This window comes from Rhinolophus sinicus, linkage group LG13 (assembly GCF_036562045.2).
Source record: "Rhinolophus sinicus isolate RSC01 linkage group LG13, ASM3656204v1, whole genome shotgun sequence".
Lineage (NCBI taxonomy): Eukaryota > Metazoa > Chordata > Mammalia > Chiroptera > Rhinolophidae > Rhinolophus > Rhinolophus sinicus.
Window position 1 is genome coordinate 16,450,475 of NC_133762.1, and position 11,133 is coordinate 16,461,607.

Sequence of the window (11,133 nt, forward strand, 5' to 3'; positions counted from 1 at the left end):
CTGGGTATAATTTGCGTTCCCATCTGTGTGAGGGGATCACACTGGTTATAATTTGCGTTCCCATCGTGACTGAGGATGCTGAACATCTTAGTGTGCTTTGTACGTCTTCTCTGTTGAAGCGTCTATTCATGTCCATTTAAAATTTTAGTTTTCTTTTTGTTGAGCTTTATAAGTCCTTTAATCTGGATAACAGACTCTTAGCAGAGATATAATTTGCAACTATTTTCTCCCATTTATGGGCTGTCTTTTCACTTTCTGGATAGCGCCTTTTGATGCACATAAGTTTTTAATTTTGAGGAAGCACAAGTCATCTTTTTGTAGTTGCTTCTATGTGGTGTCATATCTAAGTCCAAGGTCTTGAAAGTGGTCAGGAAATGCTCTTCTCTGCTGCCATCTCATGTGCATCATGGGCATAACACCTGAGCGGAGGTCACCAGGAAATGCTCTTCTCTCTCCAAAGGTTTCCGAGCCAATGAAACAGGAGTCAGACTCAGTGCCCCAGGTGCAGTCATCTGTGCCCTGGGAGCTGCCCACTGGAGTGTGGAGTCATCGCGGTGAAACCCGGCCCAGGGCTTGGGACACCTGAATTAACTACCTTCTCGCCTGGCTCTTACCTATGCTGCCTTATGCTACCCTCACCATTTCCTCCCGACCATCCCCAGGGTCGTTTTTCAACTCAGTGTGCACAGAGAGCTTCTGTAAGTCGCCACATCTGGGGGAGTGGGGTGCAAACCAAAGACTTATTTTGCATGTAAAAGAGGCAGCCCAGGAGGTCAACCACAAAAGGAGGCCAGCTCTGAGAGCTGAAAGCCTGGGTATGGAAAGGCCATGGTGAGGCCTGCAGGGGCCAGACTGCAGCCACCAGGGAGAGCTGGGGAGACAGGCTGTGGTGCGATCCCAGGCACTGGCCTGTGTGCTGGGGCTGAAGGGGCCTTGGGGACTCCACACCTGGTGCAGGATTTGCAGGGGGAGCTGAACACCAGGCTCCTTGGGCAGCTTTGCTGGAACAGCCGTCCCCCTGCACAGCTGTGGTAGCTGGACCTGTCCTCAGCTTTCCCTGGCATAAGGTGTCTTGTCCAAGGGTGGGTCCACCCTGAGGTACAGAGGGCTGGCCTGGTGTGGTAACTCCAGTCCTGGGGAGCCTAAAGGCTTAGGTGGAAGACCTGGGAACACAAGAGTCCGCCAAGGACACCCCAAGAGATCCCAAACCCACAGGCCACGCACACAGTCGGCGACCTTGAGCTGGCAGCAGCTCAGCACCCCACATCCCACATTCTTTGTCTATTTCTGTCCCTGTCTGACCTTCTCCTTCAGTCTCTGTCAACATCTGTCTTTGTCTGACGAGGTTCAAGATATTCATAAAACATGCTTGACGATGAGAAAACATTCAGCCTAAGAGAAAGCCTATAAAGAGTTCATTTGTGCCAAACCAATACCGATTGCTGGGAAGCAAAATCTCAATGGACTGAAAAAAATGCTCCACAAAATGGCAGTTTGCAGCTTATTTTATACCTAGAATCACAGGAGGAGGGTTACATGAAATCCACCGGTGGTAGATTAATGGGGTGGGAGAAAGCAAAGCAGGGACATCTCTGTGATTGAAGTAAATTGGGGAGACAGGTACTTCTTCCACACAGGTGGGTACAGGATACTTAATACTTCACTTTTCACAGCACATAGAGATGGTCATCCGGACAAGAATAATAATGAGGGGTCTACAGCTTCCTGCTCTGGTGGTGGGGGCGGGGAAGGGAGGGATTACTGACCTTCCAAAGGGTGTGTTATCTTAGATGCAAAAAGACAACAGTCAGGTTCACTTAAGGTAAAGACTGACCTTTGCCAAAGCAGCTGCCGGCCAAGGACGTGACTTCCCGCCACGGCCACCTTAGTTAGGAACGTTTATGTTCACGCCGTCCTTTCTATGCCGTTATTTTCAGTCTCCTGAGCTTGTCAGGTTTAACCTGTGGCCCGTTTTCTGTCCTCATGCTCTTGTCGTCACCCTGCAGTGACCCTTTCGAGCCCCCATGAGACCTTACTTCATCCCTAGCTCAGGATGTCTTACCTACCGCTGTTCCCTTTCTGTCTCCCTACGTCTCCTGCACGTGGGGTCCCTGACTCTCCTTTGTGCAGGGTTCCCATATGTATGTATTAAATCTGCTCATTTCCTCTGGCTAATCTGTTTCATGTCTATTTGATTATTACAGCAGGCAGAAGCCTGGGGTAGAGGAAAGTCTTCCTCCCCCACATAAGCAAGTAATCAGATATTTAATAAAAGGTGAAATGTGGGACTGTGTCTACATCACTGGGTCCTGAAATAAGATTCGACAAGTTAACAAAACTAAGTTATTCTCAGGACTGAGTGATTAGATCAATAAAATACGTAACAATCTACAAATTTACCTTCTGGATGTGAAACTTTTATTAAAGTTTCAAAGGTGGGAATGAAGAGGACCAAAAGTTTTGCCCTGGGGCAAATTGACTTTAAACTTGTTCTTAGGAAACAAAAGACTCATTTAGAACCTTTGACCCTCCCTCTTTCCTGCCTAAGAGATTCAGATGGTTAGACCAGGTTTAGGGAGGGAACCTTGGCATAAACTCCTTAGTGTAAGGCGGGAAGACGCCCAGTGGAGCCTGCTGACCACCAATCCCCCATGTCCCATTCTTTTGTGGGTTGCCTAACAACAATGTACCTTCTATGAGTGTGTCACTCTTCCTAAATTACCTGCAAAGCACCCAATCTGACCTCACTGTCCTAGGAATTTTCACGTGTATGTGAATTCCCCATGCGCATATGTTAAAATTCTATTTTATCTTAGTTTGATTCTGTTAATTTTATGATCAGCTCAGCTAGAAGAAGTTGTTATAGGCACAGAGAACAGGGCCAAGGGGAGAGCAGGGAGGAAAGGAAGGAAGATGTGAGGGGAAACAAAGAAAAGAGAGGAGATGAGATCATTTCTAAGAAAGGGTGCAGCTACAGCTAATTGTAATGGATTCTAATACTATTAGCATTGCCGGCAGGGAAAAATCTCCACCCTCTATGTAACCAGGACAGTTCCTACTAGGGAATCTGTCCTCTGTTGGGAAGGAGTGGTCTGCAAATACAGGCCCTGGGAACACCCTGGAAATGCCCTGGGCTCACCTGTGACTCCATCCCTGAATGTTTTGCGCCCTTTTTCAAGTATAATCCTAAATTTTCTTTGTTCCAGCGCAGTCTGTCTTACTCCTGGGCTTGTCCCCTCTTGCATTTTGTGGATATATTTTCTTTTAATACTTCCTCGGCCTGCTTGCCTTTGTTCATGAGGCGTTGTTACAACCTACATCCTGGAATGCCCTCCTGTGATGACTGACCTGCTCTCCGACAACACACTTACTAGGTTAGAGCAAAATAAATAATTTTTAAAGCCCCCACAGTGTTGGGGGAGCCTGCGAGGAGAATTACTGGCTGGAGCACTGCTAGATCCTGGAAAGTGCTGCTGCTGAGAGCTCGGGGACGTCTGCGGCAGAGGTAAGTGGTGTTTTTGTTCACCCTGTCAGCCTTCCTGGTCTATTTCTGTGGGGTTGGGGAGAATTTAGAAGTGCTGCATGTCCTTTTCCTCTCTTCTACATGTAGATTGGCAGGAAAAAATGTTTGTGAAGCTGGCTTCTTGGGAGTAGCAACTCACAGGTTTTCTTTATTGAATCTTCCCTCCCAGAGATGGTCATTTTTTGTGTCTATGTCTCTTGTGTCATTTGTTGTAACAAGGAAATACCACAGGGACCGAAAGCCTTTGGCTTCCTTGTTTAAGCTGCTAAAAGGCTTATCGGTTTGAGTAGCTATTAAAATCCTATCTTCAGTGGTCAGATTATGGATCCTTTGAATTGGAAAAACTTCTGAATTGGAAAATGTGTCAGAGAACTCTTATGACAAACAGGTGTTTGATTGGACCCTAGAGAAAGACCCCATTTTCAATACAAATGAATACAAGGAAATTTAACTATTCTTAACGTTTTCAATAAGTATTTAGCTTCTTGGGTCATATCAGATGCTAATATCGCTATTAGGTTTTAAAAAAGGCAGAAGGGAAAATCAAGAGATGTGCAAATGTTAAAAACCTTTCTGGAGATTTAAGATTTAGAGAACTGATGTTGAAACAGGTTTTAAAGGATTTAACAACCAATCAGAAACTTGACAACAAATGGAAGCTGATTTCTCAGTCTGATAGAAATGAGAAAGTCTCAGCATCTGTCCCTGGCCCTCTGCTTAGTAGATCTGAAATGTAAACACAGCCCACAACTGCCCCAGACCTGCTGAGGTAAATAAAATAAAAACTTCAAAACGGGCACTTTTAACAACAGAAGCCTCCCTCGTCCAGCCTGGCTCCCCTTTTCCTGTCTCCTTAAAGACTGTGAAGCACAAATACAACCCTGAGTACAACCCCCTTAGCAGCAGACAGGAAGACTCCATGCAGGAGCCTCACAAAACTTTACCTGCCACGTGTGTTCTGATTGTCCTGAGTTACCTGTAAATCTCGCATTTTTACATCTAACATCTAAGAGCCCACTCCTACCCTTGTCAAAAATGTCATATTTACCTGATTTCTCCTCGCTGTATCTGGAAATTTCATGGTTATGTGAATTCTAGTTGCTCATGTATTACAATTCCTGGTCTCTGTCTGTGGGGTTGGGTAGAAGTTAGAAGGTTGCGAAGCTTTTCTCTCTTCTGATTTTAGATTGGCAGAAAAAAAATATCTGTGAACTTCTTGCACATAGAGACTCTAGGGTTTTTATTCTTTCCTCCCACAGATGTTCACTTTTTCCTGTGTCTGTGTCTTGGATGTCGTTTCTCCTAAGAAGTCACTACCACGGGGACAGAAAACAGGCACAGTCTCCCGTAAGCCTGTCGTTGGAGCCGGCCCCACAGGCTGGGGAGTTAAGCAGTTTTGTCCAGACTGGCGTCTGCGGAGACAAACTTTGCTGTGGGTCCCTGTCTAGAAACCGCTTGAGGTTTTTCTTTCTTTCTCGTTCTGTGTCCCAGGAGCTTGGCTTTGTGACCAATGAAGGTAATCCTCTCCGGTCCCCACCATCAGCCAGGTGCACTTACTCCATTGGGCCTGGTGGCCAGTGGGAAAAGCTGGGGTTCCCAGTGCGCCTCTGCCTGGCTGTGCCAGCTCCCAGGGGAGTGTGTCCTGAGGGGCCTCTGCCCATAAGGGGCATCTGTCTCCCAGCCTTCCTTACCCATTAGTGCTGGACAGATCCCGGTCCAGTAGCATCTGCTGGGGACCACGATTTAGTGGGTTTGGGGCTGGAGGTGCCTCACATTTTGTGGGAGACCTGAGACACCCTGTCCACTCCACCATCCCTACTGCCTGTGTGACGAAGGTCTGTGCTTTCTCTCATTGTCTTTGTTTACCATCTGCTCTGGGGGCTGCATTCTCTGCACTCCGTATAGAGGGGCCTCTGGCTTCCTGGCCTGACCCTGAAAAACTTTTTGTATAAAACTAGAAACTTTTGGTATAAAGCTAAATGCTTTCTCACATCACACCTTTTCGTCAAGTACTTCAACTGAGAAGACAGGTAGGGAGTGATTGAAATATGAAACACCACAAAATAAGTCTGAATACTCAGAATCTTTGCTTATGTTTTAAAGTATCTGATAATACGTAGGTAACAAAATATTGCTATTAAGTCTCTGCCATTTATTTCATTTGTATAGCAACCATATTGAGGAAAATCTCCAATTATTGGATTGTAATTTATATAAGTTACACTTAGAAAACTAATATTTCTAGTGTTTAAATTACGGTGATAGAGTACTTTTAAAAGTGTCTTCTGTGGGTGCCTGGTTAGGTTAGCTCTCTTGGTTAGAGTGTAGGGCTGAGAACACCAAGGTGGCCTGTTCAATCCCCACATGGGCCACCGTGAGCTGCATGCTCCTTAAAAAAAGAAATAAAAGAAAAAGAAAAAATAGAAAAAAATGTGTTTCTGTGTTTTATAAAATAAAGCTGTAAATGACAATGATAAATAAGTTAGATGTGTATGTTAAAAAAAAATCACCTGACTTAGATCGATGGGTCTATTTCTGGGCTCTCAATACCATTCCATTGATCTCTATGTATATCTCTATGCCAGTGTCACTATGTTTTCCTTACTGTGGCTGTGTACTAAGAATTACGTTTGGGAAGGGTGAGCCTCAACTTGATTTGGTTTTTGAAGATTGTTATGGTTCTTTGGCCTTCCTGGAAATTCCTATGAATATTAGGATCAGCTTTTGCATTTTCCACCAAAGGCCTTGGGTCCTTTTCACAGGAATGACACTGAATCCGTACACCGCGTCTGTTCTGTTGCCTCTGAACAATTTCCATCACCAGGGGCTGGCTGCACGTTTATTTAGCTAGTTTTCTTTAATTTTAATTTCTTTCGGCAAACAAAGACATTCTGTTCTGTAATTTTCAGTGTAGAAGTCTTGCACTTTGATTAAAAGTATTCCTAAGTATTTTATCAATGTTCATGTTATTTAAAATGGACTAGTTTTCTTAAACTCCTTTTGAGATTATTCCTTGCTAGTGTATACAAATAAAACAGATTTCTGTGTATTGATATTTTGTCATTTAACTATGATACGGAACATTATCACATCTCTATAAGGGATATAGATCTTTATATTCTGTTTTTGTGACCTGCTTCTGATTTGACTGGTTAGGGGCTATTAGTGCCCTACGGGGCTAGGGTGGGGGCTGAGGTGGAGTTTGGTGCTGACTTAGGGGTGAAGGTTAAGATTATGGGTTATAGTTTGGTTATGGTTTATGTGTATTGTTTATGGCTACATGTGTGTTATATGGTTTATGGGATTGATTATGGATTACGTTTATGGTTCATGGCTATGTGTTTTTGGTTATAGTTTATGGTTACAGTTATGGTTTACAGGTATGGTTCCTAGTTTGTGGTTTCTGGAGATAGTTTAGTATTATGGTGAGGGTTTAGGTTATGGTTTATAGTGATGGTTATAGTGATGTTTATGGTTGTAAGGTTTCACAGTTTACGTTAAGGTTTAGATTTAGGCTTTGGGCCTAAATTTAGGTTTATATTTAGGCTTAGGGCCTAAACCTAGATTTAGGTTTAGTGTTTAGGTTTTAAAGGTTAGGTTTTAGGTTTGGGGCTAGGGTTAGGGCTCAGTGGTGTGGAATCTGTTGCTTTCCTGACCCAGCATCTGTTCTCTGGCCCCAAGTCCAGCACCTCAGCTTCCAGGGAACCTCCCCTCAGTTGCTTCCGGTCCTACCTGACATATCAGAATTGAGGCCCCTGGATGGGGAAGATGAGGACACAGGGTGGGGACCGATATCAGGGGAACTTCCAAGCTGGTCTTTCACCATTCCTTCCCTGTCCCCGGAGAGTGAACCCCAGAGCAATGTGACAAGAATAAGCAGGAGGAAGAGGTCCTGGGTGGCTAATTGGTTATTATTTGCCTTATTTTAGGGTCCATTTTGTTAATGGCAATCATCCATTTCGATGCAATAGGTTTATTTTATTTTAGTTTTACTTCCTCCTCTCCTTCCAGAATTGTTACACTCAGCGAACAAATTCTGATGCACTAGTGTTCACCAAAGCCTGTATTGTATTCATGTTCCTGCACTCAGGCTCGGTCTCAGTGCTGGCACTTCTCTCTGTTAAAGCCGACACCATACATGTTAATGCTGACAGCTGGGGTACCCGGTGAGTGAATTGGGGGTGTTATTGATAGGAAATGAGACTAGGAGAACATGAGGCCTGATAAAGTCTCAACACTGTGCTGATGATAGAGGCTTTACTCTGCAGCCCAAGTGAAGCTGTTGGTAGTCCTAAGCACAGGAAGTGACAGGATCAGAACTTAACTTAGAAAGATCAAGCTGGTTACAGTGTGGAGGTTGCAAGGATGAGAGAGGGACGGGAAGCGGGGAGACCAGTGAGAAGCCTGGTGAGAGGTGGTGCTGGCCTGAGCTGAGGCGGGCACCATGAGTTTGAAGAGGAATGGGTGTGAGAAGACCAAGGAGGGTCCGTACCAAGCGGTGCCCTGAGGATGAAGCTGGCACAGGTGCTGGAGTCAGCACTCAGGGGACTGTGGCAGTGTGGACACCAACAGGAGAGCTCTTTCTCCCACAAGGACACTATTTGCTAAACTCTTGATCCTTCCAGCCCATAGAGGTAGAGAAAAGACTGAGAAGGGAAGAGGGAGGGGAGTGAGGGCCCATCACGTGTGGGGCAGGAGCCGACCTGCCTCACCTCACTGATCTCACAGCCACCTGAGAGGGAGCGGTTATCCCCACCTGACAGGTGAGGAGACGGACCTTCCTTGTCTTTGTTTGAAGTCACACAGCTTGTACTTGGAGAAGACGGAAGCCAGCTCTGCACCTGTGTGAGGCTCAGGCACCCTCCATAAGGGAAGTGTCAGCCCAGACTCCATTCTGAGCAGCCTTGAAGCTCCTGTCAGTTGTGACCTCAGAGGAAGGGAACATGGTGAGGAGCAGAGCCGTGCCCTGGGCTGAGGAAGAAGAGATTTTAAAAGGCCCGAGCTCAGGCATCTCATACCTGTGGGGGAGTCGTCATCACAGGGATCTGGTGCTGCTTCTCCTCCTGGGAAGGGCCAGGCCACCACCTCCCTCCCCACCTGTCTCCATCACCAGCTGCCTGCCCTGGTCCCACCCCAAAACCTGCCTGGGTGAGTGCATGGCAAGGTGGACCATTAGGTCATGTGCAGATGTTCTTCAATAGAATGACCATGACTCCACCCAACGCTTCAAGGACTATTTAGATCACTTTTTGTTTGTCCAGGATCCCATGTATGCAAGCTCTACTGGCCCATGTGGGCCCATTTCGGTCCCGGTTTTGGACTCAGAACTGTGTTAGAATCACTGTCCCGTTTAATTACCTGTGCATGGAGATACTAATTGTTTCTGCCTTTTCCGGAAAATGGGACCAGTAGGTGAGCTAAGGCCTGCGAAGGGCTTTGTAACAGGATTTATCTCAAAGAGAATGTAGTCCCGGGCCTGGATTCTCATTTTAAGGCCGGTGGGCAGGGAAATGCTCTCTGCTGCCATCTCGTGTACATATGGGGAATAACACCTGGTTGCTGGTCACCAGAAACAGTTATTCTCTCCTGCCATCTCGTGTGCATCTTGGGAATAACACTGGGTTGCAGGTAACCATGAAAAGTTATTCTCTGCTGCCATCTCGTGTGCATATGGGGAATAACACCTGGTTGCAGGTGACCATGAAAAGTTATTCTCTGCTGCCATCTGGTGTGCATTTTGGGAGTAACACCTGAGTGGAGGTCAACATAAGCTCTTCTTTCCAAAGGCTTCTGAGCCAATGTGTCACAGCCAGGGCTGTGCCCTGGAAGCTGCCCACTGGAATGTGTGGTCCTGGAGGTGAAACCCGGTGCACGGTTTGGCACACCTGAGGTAACTACCTTCTCACCTGGCTCTTACCTATGCTGCCTTATGTCACTCTCCCCTCTTACCTCCCGACCTTCCCGAAAGCCATTTTAAAATTAAAACCCTGCTTAGAGAGCCTCTGTAAGACAGCACATCTTGAGGAAGTGCAGTGCAAACTAAACATTTATTTTGCTTGTAAAAGAGGCAGCCCAGGAGGACCAGACCAAAAGGTCTGAGAGCCGAAAGCCTGGGCATAGAAAGACCACGGTGAGGCCTGCATGAGCCAGACTGCAGTTCCCAGGGAGAGCTGGGTGGCAGGCTGTGGTGGGATCCCAGGCTCTGGCCCAGGCGCTGGGGTTTAAGGGGCCTTGGGGACTCCTCCAGGTGCAGCATTTGCAGGGGAGCTGAACACCAGGCTCCTCGTGCAGCTTTGCTGGAATAGCCTCCCCCCAGCACAGCTGTGGTATCTGGACCTGTCCGGTGAGTTGGGGTAGAGTCCCTCAGCTTTTCCCTGATATAAGTTGTCTTGTCCAAGGCTGGGTCCACCCTCAGGTCCAGAGGAATGCCTGGTGTTGGAACTTCAGTCTTCTATATGCGGGGACTATAAGCATATATGGAATACCTGGGAAAACAGTGCAGAGCCAGCCAAGGACACCCCGAGAGATCCCAAACACATAGCCCACACACACAGTCAGTAACCTTGGGCTGGTGGCAGCTCAGCACCCCACACCCTACATTCTTTGTCTATTTCTGTCCCTGTCTGACCTCCTTCAGTCTCTGTCAACATCTGTCTGACTAGGTTCAAGAAATTCAAGAAACATCTATTCTTGTCATCACTCTGCAGTGACCCTTTCAAGCCCCCAAGGGACCTTACTTCATCCCTAGCTTGAGCATGTCTTAGCTCCCTACCTCTCCTTTATGTGGGGTCTCTGACTCTCTCCTCTGTGCAGGCTTCTGATGTGTATGTATTAAATCTGCTTGTTTTCTCTTGGCTAATCACATCTAATTTTTTATTAGAACAGCCAAAAGAACCTTGAGGGTAGAAGACAGTTTGTTCCTTCCCCCCACCCAAGCAAGTCATCAGGTAGTAAATAAAAGGTGAAATTTGGAAATGTATTTACATCACTGCATCACGAAATAAGATCCAACAATTTAACTAAACTAACTTACTCTCAGGATTGAATGATTAGATCAATGAAATATGGAACAATCTACCAATTTAACTTCTGGATGTGAAAGTTTTATTAAAGTTACAAAGGTGGGAATGAAGACAACCAAAGTTTGCCTTTGGGCACGTTGACTTTAAGCTGGTTGTTACGGAACAAAAGACTCAGAAACAGCCTTTGACCCTCCCCCTTTGCTGCCTGAAAGATTCAGATGGAAAGACCTGGTTTAGGGAGGGAACTTTGGCATAAACTCCTTAGCATAAGGCGGGAAGACGCCCAGTGGAGCCTGCTGACCACCCTTCCCCCATGTCCCATTATGTTCTGGGTTGCCTAACAACAATGTACCTTCTATGACTGTGTGCCACTGTCCCTAAATTACCTGCCAAGCACCCAATCTGAACTCATTGCCTGTGGAATTTTTACACGTATGTGAATTCCACATGCGCATGTGTTAAAATTCTATTTTATCTTAATCTGATTGTATTAATTTTATGATTAGCTCAGGTAGAAAAACTTATTACCATAGGCAGAGAGCACAGGGCCACAGGGAGAGGGGGGAGGAAAGGAAGGAAGATGTGAGA